The sequence below is a fragment of the Dasypus novemcinctus genome, chromosome 1 (genome assembly GCF_030445035.2).
Source record: "Dasypus novemcinctus isolate mDasNov1 chromosome 1, mDasNov1.1.hap2, whole genome shotgun sequence".
In the NCBI taxonomy this organism is placed as follows: Eukaryota; Metazoa; Chordata; class Mammalia; order Cingulata; family Dasypodidae; genus Dasypus; species Dasypus novemcinctus.
The window spans coordinates 71,991,244-72,004,874 of NC_080673.1; positions in this window are offsets into that span (position 1 = coordinate 71,991,244).

Below are 13,631 nucleotides of genomic sequence, written 5' to 3' on the forward strand. Positions count from 1 at the left end.
CTCAGGAGTGGCACCACACATACAGAGAGCTGATGCAGCAAGATGATGCAACAAAAAGAGACACAGATTCCCAGTGGTACCTGACAAGTATGCAAGTAGACACAGAAGAACACAGAGTGAGTGGACACAGAGAACAGACAACAGGGGGGTGGGGAAGGAGAAAGAAAGAAATAAAATAAATCTTAAAAAAAGACAAGAAAATGGATCCCAGACCTAAATATAAAAGCTAGAAGCATAAAGCTACTAGAAGAAAATGTAGGAAAACATCTTCAAGACCTATTGGCAGGTGGTGCATTCTTAAACCTTACACAAAAACACAAGCAATGAAAGAAAACATGGATAAATGGGACCTCCTCAAATTTAAACACTTTTGTTGTTTAAAGGACACCATCAACAAGCTGAAAAGGCAGCTCACTCAATGGGAGAAAATATTTGGGAACCACATATCCAATAATGTTTTGATTGCCATTCTATAAAAAAGATCATACAACTCAACAATAAAAGAGTAAACAATCCAATTAAAAATGGGCTAAAGACTTAGACAATTCTTCAAGGATAAAATACAAATGGCCGAAAAGCAAATGAAAATATGTTCAGTTATCACTAGCTATCAGGAAAATGAAAATCAAAATGACAATGAGATATCATCTCACACCACATAGAATGGCCATTATTAAAAAAACAGAAAGCAATTAAGTACAGGAGAGGATGTGGAGAAATAGGAACACTCATTCGATGTTGGTGGGATTGTAAAATAGTGCAGCTTCTGTGCTCAGGAAGCTAAATATAGAATTCCATATAATCTAGAAATTCCTCCTTTAGGCTATATCCAGAAGAAGTGTAAACTGTGACACAAACAGACATCTGTACACCAATGTTCATAGTGGTGTTGTTCACAATTTCCAAAAGATAGAAACAACCCAAGTGATCATCAACCAATGAATGGATAAACAAAATGTGGTGTATACATACAATGGAATATTATGCTTCAGTAAGAAGAAATGAAATTGGGACACATATGATAACATGGATGAATCTTGAAGACAATGTGCTAAGTGAAATAATCTTGACACAAATAATCAGACACAAAAGGATAAATATTGCATGACCTCACTAATATGAACTAAACATAAAATAAATGCATGGAGTTGAAACTTAGAGTATAGCTTATTAGGAGATAAGAGGAGGGCTGTGAAGGAGTACTTAAGTCTTTACATGATGCTTAAGTCATGTAAAAGGTTTAATTAACTTGACAGCAAATATGTGGAAATGGATATAGATGGTTATACATTATAGTGAGTAGCAACTGGTATATAAATGGGATTGTTACTGAAAATGAAAGTCTAGGGATGTAAATATCAATTGAAAGAAAGCTAGAGAATACTCTAGGAACTGAATAACACAGTGAACCCAGAAGTGGATGAGAATTGTGGTTAATAGTACAAATGTAAGAATGTCCTTCTGTGAACTAGAGCAGATGTACCTAACTATTGCAGGGTGGTAGAAATGTGGAGAAACATGGGATAAATACAATTAATATAACCTATGGGCTAAGGGTAATGCAATACTGTAATATTTTTGCATCAATGTCAAAGGGGTACTGTGTTAATAATAGGGAAGTATGGAAAAAATATGCCAAATGTATTCTATGAACCATAGTTAATGGTAATAGTCTGATGATATCTCATAATCTGTAACAAATTTCCACAATGGTGTGATGTGTTGATGAAGGATTGTTGTGTGGGAATTCTACACATGTGTAGGATTGTTTGTAAGCTCAGAGTTTCTGTAATAAAAATATATTTTAAAAACTGAAAGAGGACAATAATTGTGGTACTCAATTTTAGTTTGCTGAGTATTTTTTCATAATTTTTAATGGAAATTTATACGATTTATAAATGTGCACAAAAGTAGAGGTAATAGCACCTATCACCCAGCTTTAAAAATCACTGACACTTTTTAAATCTTATTTTATCTGTATCTCCAGCTTCTTTTTAAAATGTTTACTGAGGCATTTAAAAAAGCAAATGCAAAAAGTTTTAGATCACAGTAATTCACATACACAATATAGGCAACTCCCAGATGAAAGGCAAAATATTAGAAACAAAGTTTTTAATATTTTTCATTTTGTTAATACACCAATTTATTTTTACTTTATTTTAGTATTTCTAAATTACTATGTATTCTATTTCTAAACTTTAAATCCATCACTGTATTTCAATTTCGTATTCATGGAATTTGGCAATATATTAGGATTCATTGTTGAAGAAGTTTTGGACTACAGAGAGTTTCAAATATGGCAGGGGAGGAACTCTGGTGTGAGGTGTTATTGACAAGGGGTACATGGGGTGGGGGAGGAGTTCTTCAGGGCATGTATTTAGGGAACATAAATATGCTAGGATATATGTTGGATATTTTTATAGTAGTTACAGTTAAAAACGTCAACTAAGGGATTGCTGAGTTCCCACCCAGGGGAGCTCTGTCACATTCCCCAATGGAACAACAATAAGCCCCCAAGTGCAACAGCAAATATCAACAAGGAAGGATGGTCCAATAACAAGCCCTTGACACTGATGACTATGCTTAGGAGCCTGTGTGCCTGAAATATGAACTAGGCCTAGAGTTGTAGGGTGCCTAAAGTTTACCTCCTGAAAGCCTCCATGTTGCTCAAATGTGGCCATTCTCTAAGCCAAACTAAGTATGTAAATGCATTACCTTCCCCCCAACATGGGATATGACTCCTGGGGATGAGCCTCCCTGGCACTGAGGGATTACTACCAATCACTAACTGGAGAAGCAACTAGAAAGAGACCTCAAATAAAAGGGTCAACTCAGATCAGCAGAATATCTCAGCCTACATGTTGGAACAAGTGTTAAAAACTGCTCTTCAACCTTGAATAAAAGGGGGAATGGCAAAGACAAATGAGTTTATATGGCTAAGAGTCTTCCAAAAATAGTCGGGAGGTCATCAGAGGGGTCACGCCTATGCATACCTCAGCAGGATCCCAGAAAAAGCCAAAGTAGATACAACCCTAGGTAGTGGTTCTCCTGAAGGCCATGGAGATCCTCAGGGTATATAGTCATGGTAGATGGATTTGGAGCTCTGTGCCATGTCAAAGGACCCTACATTGGAATTTGTTCTCCTGAGTGTGATGGAGCTGGACTCAAATGTGACTTTTCTACACATACCTCTTCTGCCACATTTACTGAACCTGCGGTTGACCCTAGGGATAGTCCACACTCAGGATACTTGAATCTCTGGATTGCCCATGTGCCAGCTGGGCCCTGAGCCTCAGCAGAGTGGTGATTCCTACTCTCTGGTTCATTGGTCTTATCCAGGTCAGCTAACAGGGAGGTGAAGATGGTCAACAACCATACCAAGGAATCAAGAGTGCCTACAACTGTAAGCAGAGAAATTACATCCATCATCCATGTGGAATCTAAGCCCCATCTTGGTCTAGAGGTGGAGAGGACATCACCATCCCATGGTCCACAGAATGGAGGAATAAAATATGGACTAGAGTGGACTTACTGATATCTACTATAAAACTATTGTGATGAGTAATAGAAGAAATTTTAGCATCGAGGTAGAGAAAGTAGCCACAGTAGTTGCTGAAATCAGGGAGAGGGTAGTAGAGATGTGATGTGGGGGCATTTTTGGGATTTTGAGTTGTCCTAAATGATATTGCAGGGTCAGATGTTGGATTTTATATATCCTGCCATAACCCACTGAATGTACTGGGAGAGAGTGTGAACTACAGGGAAACTATTATCTGTGTAGTGCAGCAGTGCCCCCAAAATGTGTTCACCTAGTGCAATGAGTGTACCACAATGATGAGGAAGGTTGTTGGTGTGGGAGGAGTGAGGTGGAGGGGGTTGGGGGTGTACAGGAACCTCTTATATTTTTAATGTAACATTTTTTTGTGATGTATATATCTTCAAAAAATACAATTTACAAAAATGATGTGGTGGGGGGTGGGGAGTGGGTTATATGGGAACCTCTTATGTTTTTTCTTTTTTTATGTTTTTTAATGTAACATTCCTTGTGATCTATTAATTTTAATTTTTAAAAAAAGCAAATGCAAGCTAACATACCTTTTTATCTTTTCATTTATTAGACTTCCTTTGTTTTCTTCCGGGAGCTTTATTGATATGTTCTTATATTTAGGTTTTTAATCTATTTTGAGTTACTTTTTGTATATAGTGTGAGATTCTTTGATAAAAGGAGGAAGACTCAGATTTCTCAGCACCATTTGTTGAAGAGACTATTTTCCCCAGTTGAGTGGCTTTGGCAGCCTTGTAAAAATCAATTGGCTATATATATGAGGCTCTATTTCTGAACTCTTTATTTGATTCCATTGGTCTTTATGTCTATTCTTATGCCAATACCATGTTGATTTGAACACTATAACTTTTTAATAAGTTTTAAAGTCAGGAAGTGTGAGTCTCTCAACTTCCTTTTTTGCAAGATATCTTTGACTATTCTGGGCCCCTTACTTTATTTATTATTGAAATCTCCATTTTTGCATAGAAGGCTGTTGGGATTTTGATTAGTGTTGCATTGAATCTGTAAATTGTTTTGGGTAGAATTAATACATTAACAATATTTAGTCTTCCAATTCAATTCATGAGTATGGAATGGCCTTTCAATCAACTTAGATCTCTTAGATTTCTATATCAAGATTTTATATTTTTGCTTGTGAAACTACTTAACATACTTGGTGAAATTTATTCCTAGATATTTGATTCTTCTAGTTGCTATTTTAAATGGCATTTTTTTTCTTAATTTCCTCCTCAGATTGCTCATTTTTATTGTACAGAAACACTACTATTTTTTCTGTATTGAGCATCAATCCTGCCATTTTGATGAATTCATTTATTATCTCTATTAGGTTTCTTGTAGATTTTGGGGGGCTTGTTTTTTTTTCACACTCAATTCAAAATTTATTTTTTTCCTCCCTTTGAGTAACATGTATTTAATTGTCATGAGGTAGCTATTCTGTTTCCAATAACCACATTTATGGATACATTCATAGGAATGATTACATAGTCCAGACAAAATGGTTATAGAAATACAGGCTGTGATTTCTCAGAAAATTTATTTACCTATCAAAATCTATTTTGATATCTGGAAGTTAATAAAAAGAGTGAATTCTTCAAAGTAATGCCTCTATAACTCAAGCCCTGTTCTCTTGGCAGGAACAAGCTGTAGCTTATCCATATAGGTTAAACATGCTTATTGTGAAACATTTCTTCTAAAGTTTAAATTTGGACTGCTTAAGAAACTGATGCTCAAGAAACTGTGGTCTTTCTAGATCTTTTCTATCTTAAGATTAGACACCTATATTTTCATTCATCAACTATGATCCTTTTCTTTATTATTCTTGGCATTCAATATATTAGACAAAGTTTATTATGCTTTCACATTCTCAAATAAGAATTTAGGGTTATAAAATGTTCATAAACATTTTGTGAATATTGTTTCTGGAGAGATGAGACTCATACCAGAGTTTTACCATAAGAGGATAGACATGAATCAACATTCCTTTTAAAATCTAACAGAAAACTCAAGCCTTGTGTACTGTTTTAAAAATCTAGTGAAACATTATAATGTGCCATCAATATCGACAATCTAAAAATTTATAAATATTCAAGGTCTATAAGAGGAAAACAAGAAACTCTTGGATGTTTCCCATCTTACAAAAATTAAGCCAGTAAAGCCACCTGAATATGAGCCAGAAAATATGCTGGCATAAATCAATTCTGTCTATAGAGGAGGTCACAGTGATGTGTGTGTTATTAACACTTCAGTACTTCTACTTTCCCAAGAATAGAAGCAATGTGTTTAATAATTCCACTCTTCCCCAAATCCTTAAACTCAACATTGTAGGCACAGTGCATAATCAAATCTTGGATATTCGCCAACAGATAAGCAATAGCACAGCTACGTTCTCAAAAATAGTGTGTAGATACATATTTAAGGTCTTGTCATCTGCAAATAATGAAACTTTTAATCTTTTCAAAATTGTATGCCTTCCATTTCTTTTTCTTGCCTAATTGCTCTGCCTAGAACTTCCAATACGATGTTGAATAGCAGTGCTGACAGTGGGCATCATTTTCTTGTTCTAGATCTTTGAGGGAAAGCTTTCAGTCTTTCACCAATGAGTATGATGTTAGCAGTGGATTTTTCACATATTTCCCTTATCATAGTATGGGAGTTTCCTTCTATTCCTATTTTTCTAAGTGTTTTTATTAAGGAATCATGCTGGATTTTGTCATATGTTTTTTTCTGTGTCAATGAGATGATTGTAAGTTTTTTATCTTTTTTTTAAATGTAGTGTATTACATTAATTTATTTTCTTATATTGAACCATCCTTACATACCTGGGATAACTCCCACTTGATCATGATGTTTAATTCTTTTAATGTACTATTGTGTTCAATTTACTTGTATTTTGTTGAGGATTTTTGCATCTATATTCATAAGAGATATTTGCCTGTAATTTTCTTTTCTTGTGTTATCTTTATCTGGCTTTTGTATTAGGTTAATTTTGGCCTCATGGAATGAGTTAGGAAGTATTTCCTCCTGTTCAATTTTTAAGAAACGTTTGATCAGGAATGGTAATTCTTTTTGAAAGAATTTATAGATCTCACCTCTGAAAACTTCTGGTCCTGGGCTTTTCTTTTCTGGCAGGTTTTTGATAACTGATACAATTTATTTACTTGTATTTGGACTATTAATATCTTCTAATTCTTCTAGAGTCAGTGTAAGTTGTTCATGTGTTTCTAGGAATTTGTCCTTTTCATACAGTGTTTGGAAGTTTGAGATTATTTTATGAATCCTCAAAAGAGAAATACTATGTTTGTAAATGAATCTATTCCTCTGTGATACACTTTAATCATAACTAAATTCAGTTGAAGACACTTGATTAGATTACCTTTTAAGACTGAAAGCTTTCTTTGATTTGTCTATGCCAGTAAGGCATGACTCGAGTTGAGTCCCCACCCCTTTGGTGGGTCTGATATAAATGAACACTTACATGGATGGACAAACATGAGACACACAAAAGGAAAGAACTTTGTCATTTTGATCCTAACATGTGACAAAATGAGATGGCTCAAATAGCTTAAGCCTTAGAGAGAGATGGACTATTTGCTGATAGCTTATAGCTGACCTTGGGAAGAGTGCCAAAACTGATATAGGAAGCTCAGAGGGGAGGGCTTAAACCCAGCAGAGATCGCCCACCATCTTGTTTCAACATGTGACAGCTGACTTTGGTGAGAAAGTATCTTTTATGGTACCTTGAGTTGGACTTTCTATGCCCTTGGGTCTCTAGGCTTTTACCAAAAGTAAATACCTTTTATAAAATCCAGCAGCTTTCTGATATTTTGCATTGGCATCCCTTTAGCATATTGACCCACAGATGTTCATAGTATCATCTTTTTTAATATTTTTACTTTATTTTATTTCTTAAAGATACTTAGATTACATAAATGTTACATTAAAAATATAGGGGATTCCCATATGCCCTGCTTCCCACACCTTCCACATTTTCCCACATTAACAACATCCTTCATTAGTGTGATACATTTGTTACAATTGATGAACACATTTTGGAGCATTGCCACTAAGCATGGATTATAGTTTACATTGTGGTTTGCATGCTCTCCTGCACAAATTTGTAGGTTATGGCAAGATATACAATGGCCTGTATCTATCATGGCAATTTCATTCAGGACAATTCCCAGGTCCCAAAAATGCCACTATATTACACCTATTTTTCCCTCTTCCTGCCCTCAGAACCTCTGGTAGCCATAACCTTAAATCAATGATATAAGTTCTTACATTGCTAGAATCAAAATAAGTCTTTAGTAGAATACCAGTAAGTCTACTTTAGTCCATAGTTCATTCTTCAGTCCTGAGAAATCTGGCATGGTGATGCCCACTTCACCTCTAATGGAGAGGGGGCTTCGATCTCATAGGGCAGATGGATGGAACTCTCTTGCTTGCAGTTGCACATTCTCTTGGTTCCTTGGTATGGTAGTTGCCCCTCATCACCTCCTTGTTTGTTGTCCTGGGTGAGTTCAATGGACTGAAGATTAGATGCAGCAACTCCATTGAGATTCAGGGCCCACTGGTATATGGACACAGCAAAAGATTTAAGTCTCTTGGATGTACACTTATCAACTCTAGTACTAATTATAGGCCAAATAGAAGAGTCAGAAGAGCCACGTGTAGGGAAACCACAACTGAGGCCAACTCTGTCACACTGGGCAGCATAAATTCCAAAATAGGGCCCACTGGCAAGGTACCAAACTCCTGAGCTCTATACCTTGACTATAGTGTCTGGATGTCTCTAGAGCCCCTATGAGCCCCACTATTTGAAGTAGTACTTACTTTGGCATAGTATTCTCTTATGATCCTTTTTATTTCTGTGTGATCAGTACTATTGACTCTGTCTCATTTTTTATTTTATTTATTTGTGACTTCTCTTTTTTGTTCTTTGTCAGTCTAGCTAAAGGTTTGTCTATTTTATTGATCTTGTCAAAGAACAAAATTTTTATTTGGTTAATGTTCTCTTTTGTTATTTTCTATTACATTTACTTCTGTCTTAATCTTTTTATTTCTTTCCTTCTTCTTGCTTAGGGTTTGGCTTGCTGTTTATTTTTTAGGTCCTGCAATTGTATAGTTAGGTCTTTGATTTTATAGTAGCTTTTTCTTCTTTTTTAATGTAAGCGTTTAATGCTATAAATTTTCCTCTCAGCACTGCTTTCACCACATCCCATAAGTTTTATATATTGTATTCTTCTTTTCATCCATTTCAAGGTATTTACTGATTTCTCTTGAAATTTATTGTTGGAATCATTGATTGTTTAAGAATATGTTGTTTCACTTCCATATATTTGTATATTTTTCATTTCTCTGCCTGTTATTGATTTCCAGCTTTTTTCCATTGTGGTCAGAAAATTGTTCTTATAATTTCAGTCTTTTAAAATTTATTGAGACATTTTGTTATCCACCATGTGGTCTATTCTTGAGAATAATCCACATGCAATTGAGAAGAATGTGTATCCTGCTCTTTTGGAGAGCAATGATCTGTATATGTCTGTTCGGTCTAGTTCATTTACCATAGTATTCAAATTCCCTGTTTCTTTTTTTATCTACTATCTAGATGTTCTATCTATTAATGAGAGTGCTGCATTGAATTCTCCAAATATTATTGTAGTGGTGTCTATTTTAGTTTTTGCTAGTATTTGCCTCATTATTTTGTGGAACCATGGTTAGGTGCATTAATAGATATCACTGTTATTTCTTCTTATTTGCATGACCCTTTTGTTATTATATACTGACCTTCTTTGTCACATGTAACAGTTTTTGACTTAAAGTCGATTTTGTCTAATATTAGTATAGCTACCCAGCTCTTTTTTGGCTAATATTTGAATGGAATATCTTTGTCAGCCTTTGACTTTCAACCTATTTGTGTCTTTGGGTCTAAGTTGAGTCTCTTGTTAACAACATGTATTTGGATCATGCTTGTTTTTAATCCATTCTGCAAACCTGTGTCTTTTGATTTGGGAGTTTAATCCACATTCCATATTATTAATGAAAGAGCAATACTTACTTTGCCATTTGTTCTTTGGTTTTTATGTGTCATAAAAACTTTTTCACTTATAAATATTTTTTGTTTTTAACTTTATTTTGTATGTTTAATAATTGAAAATATAAACAATTAAAAACTAAAAAGAAAACATAGGTGAATAAAGACATATTTTTCAAATGTACTGGACACATGCAATTTTTTAAAATCATACAATATGTTACACAATATATTTGGTTCATAGTAACACAATCATACAGTATACGCCTTTTTCTATCTGTCTAGCTTCACTCAATGTAATGTCCTCCAGGTTCATCTATGTTGTCATACATTTTACAACTTCATTTCTTCTTACAGCTGCATAATATTTCATCCTGTGAATAGACGACATTTGTTTATCCATTCATCTGTTGATGGACACCTGGGTTGCTTCCAACTTTTGGCAATTGTGAATGATGTTGTTATGAACAAAGGTGTGAAAATGTCTGTTTGTGTCACAGTTCTTAGTTCTTCTGGGTATATATCAAGTAGTGGTATTGCAGGGTCATGTGGCAAGTCTATATTCAACTTCTTTAGGAACTGCCAAACGGTCCTCCACAGTGGCTATACCATTCTGCATTCCCACCAAAAGTGAATAAGTTTTCCTCTATCTCCACATCCTCTCCAACACTTGTAGTTCTCTGTCTTTTTTAATAGTGGCCATTCTGATAGGTGTGAAATGATGTCTCATTGTATTTTTGATTTGCATTTCCCTCATCATTAGTGATGCTGAGCATTTCTTCGTGTGTGTGTTTTTTTGGCATTTGTATTTCCTCTTTAGACAAATGTCTATTCAAGTCTTTTGCCCATTTTTAATTGGATCATTTATCTTTTTATTTTTGAGTTGTAATATCTCTTTATATATCCTGGATATTAAACTTTATCTGACATGTGATTTCCGAATATATTCTCCCATTGAGTGGGCTGCCTTTTTATCCTTTTGACAAAGACCTGGGAGGTGCAAACATGTTTAATTTTGAGCATGTCCCACTTATCTATTTTTTCTTTTGTTGCACATGCTCTGGGTGTAATGTCCAAGAAAGCACCACCTACTACAAGGTCTTAAAAATGTTTCCCTACACTTTTTCCCTCTTATCCTATTTGGATGCCTTTAATTTTTTTTCTTGCCTAATTGCCCTATCTAGAACTTCTAGAACAATATTGAACAATGGTGACAGTGGGCATCCTTGTCTTGCTCCTGATCTTAGAGGGAAAGCTTTCAACCTTTCCCCATTGAGTATAATGTTGGCTGTGGGTTTTTCATATATGCCTTTTATCATATTGAGGAATTTTCCTTCTATTCCTAACTTTTGAAGTGTTTTTATAAAAAAAGGATGCTGGATTTTGTTGAATGCCTTTTCTGCATTGATTGAGATGATGTTTTTTTTTTCTCCCTTCAATTTGTTAATGTGGTGTATTACATTGATCGAGTTTCTTATGTTGAACCAGCCTTGCAAACCAGGAATAAATTCCACTTGGTCATAATGTATAAGTCTTTTGATATGCTATTGGGTTTGATTTGTAAACTTTTTTTTCTGATAATTTTTGCATCTATGTTCATTAGAGAGATTGGTCTGTAATTTTCTTTTCTTGTAGTATCTTTACCTGGCTTTAGTATTAGGGTGATGCTGACTTCATAAAATGGGTTGGGTAATTTTCCCTCCTCTTCAATTTTTTGGACGAGTTTAAACAGGATTGGTGTTAATTCTTTTTGAAATGCTTGGTAGAATCACCTGTCAGGCAATCTGGTCCTGGACATTTCTTGCTGGAAGATTTTTAATGGCAGGTTCAATCTCCTTAATCTGTGATTATATTTCTTGTAGCATCAGTGTAGGTTGGTTGTGCATTTCTAGGAATTTGTCCATTTCATCCGTGTTGTTTAGTTTGCGGCATACAGTGTCTTATAATATCCTCTTATGATTCTTTTTCTGTGGGGTCAGTTGTAACTTCCCCACTTTCATTTCTGATTGTACTTATTTGCATCTTCTCTCTTTTTTTCTTAGTCTAGCTTGGGATTTGTCAATTTTATTAATCTCGAAGAACCAGATTTTTATTTTACTGATTTTCTTCATTGTTTTTGTTCTCAATTTCATTTATTTCTGCTCTAATCTTTATTATTTCTTTCCTTCTGCTTGCTTGTAATTTGTTTGCTGTTCTTTTTCAAGTTTCTCCAGTTGTTCAGTTAAATCTTTGAGTTTAGCTGTTTCTTCTTTTTTAATATAGGCATTTAGGGCTATAAATTTCCCCCTCAAGTCTGCCTTCAATGTATCCCATAAGTTTTGATAAGTTGTGTTCTCATTGTCATTCGTCTCTATGTATTTGCAGATTTCATTTGCAATTTCTTCTTTGACCCACTGAATATTTAAGAGTGTGTTGTTCAGCCTCCACACATTTGCAAATTTGCTTTTTTCCTGTCTATTATTGATTTCCAGTTTCATTCCATTATGACCAGAGAAGGTATACTTTGTATAATTTCAATTTTTAATATTTATTGAGAGCTGCATTGTGCCATAACATGTCATCTATCCTGGAGAAAGACCCATGAGCAACTGAGAAGAATGAATAACCCACTGAGTTTGGATGCAGTGTTCTGTATATGTCTGTTAGGTGTTACACGGTTATCATATTGTTCAAGTTCTCTGTTTCCTTGTTGATCTCCTGCCTAGTTGTTCTATCTAATGATGTAAGTGAGGTGTTGAAGTCTCCAACAATTATTGTAGAGATGTCTATTTCTCCCTTCAGTTTTTCCAGAGTTTGTCTCATGTATTTTGGGGTCTGGTTAGGTGCACAGATATTTATGACTGTTATATCTTCCTGGTGATTGTCCCTTTTATTAATATAGAATGACCTTCTGTATCTCTTATAACTTTTTTGCATTTAAACTCTGTTTGTCTGATATTAGTATACTACCCCTGCTCTTTTCTGGTTACTATTCATTTATCTTTCTCCAACCTTTCATATTCAACTCATTTGTTTCCCTGTGTCTAAGGTGATATTCTTGTAAGCAGCATATGGAAGGCTTATGTTTTTGTTTTTGTTTTCATCTATTCTGTTAGCCTGTGTCTTTTTATTGAGGATTTCAATACATTCTCATTCAATTATATTACTTGTAAATGCACTATTTATTTTTTCAATTATATTACTTATAAATGTACTGTTTACTTCTTCCATCATATTCTGTGGTTTTCATATGTCATACCTTATTTTGTCTGTCTTTTTACTCTTTTGGTTATCCTTTCTGCTATTCTTTCTTTTATACTTTCTTCCAAGCCTGTCTCTCCTGTCTTTTCCTTTCAGGTTCTAAGTCTTCCTTTAATATTTTCTTTTGCAAACTCTCTTAGCTTCTGTTTGTTTATGATTATTTTATACTCACCTTCATATCTGAAGGACACTTTTGCTGAATACAGAATTTTTGGCTGGCAGTTTCTCTCTTTCAGTATCCTAATTGTATCATACCACTTCTCTCATCCATAGTTTCTGAACTAATCTTACACTAATTCTGCACTAATTCTTACAGCATGTCCCTTGTACATGATGGTTTCCTTCTCCCTTGCTGCTCTTTATCTTTGACATTTGACATTTTCTCTTTATCTTTGACATTTGACTTTCTGAGTAGTATGTGTCTTGGAGTAGGTCTATTTGGATTTATTCTGATTTGGGTACAGTATGCTTCTTGGATATATAAGTTCATTTCTTTCATGAGCATTGGGAAATTTTCAGCTATTATTTCCTCAAATACTCTTTCTGCCCCTTTCCCTTCTCTTCTTCTGGAACTCCCATGACATGTAAGTTTTTGCATTTTGTGTTGTCATTCAACTCTCTGAGCTCCTGCTCAATTTTTCCCATTCTTTTCTCTCTTCAATTTTAGTTGTTCTGTATTTGGTATCACTTATTCTTTCTTCTATCATTGCAAGTCTGCTCTTGTATGCCTAAAATATGTTTTTTATCTCACCTATTGTGTCTTTAATTCCCATGAGCTCTGTTACTTTCTGT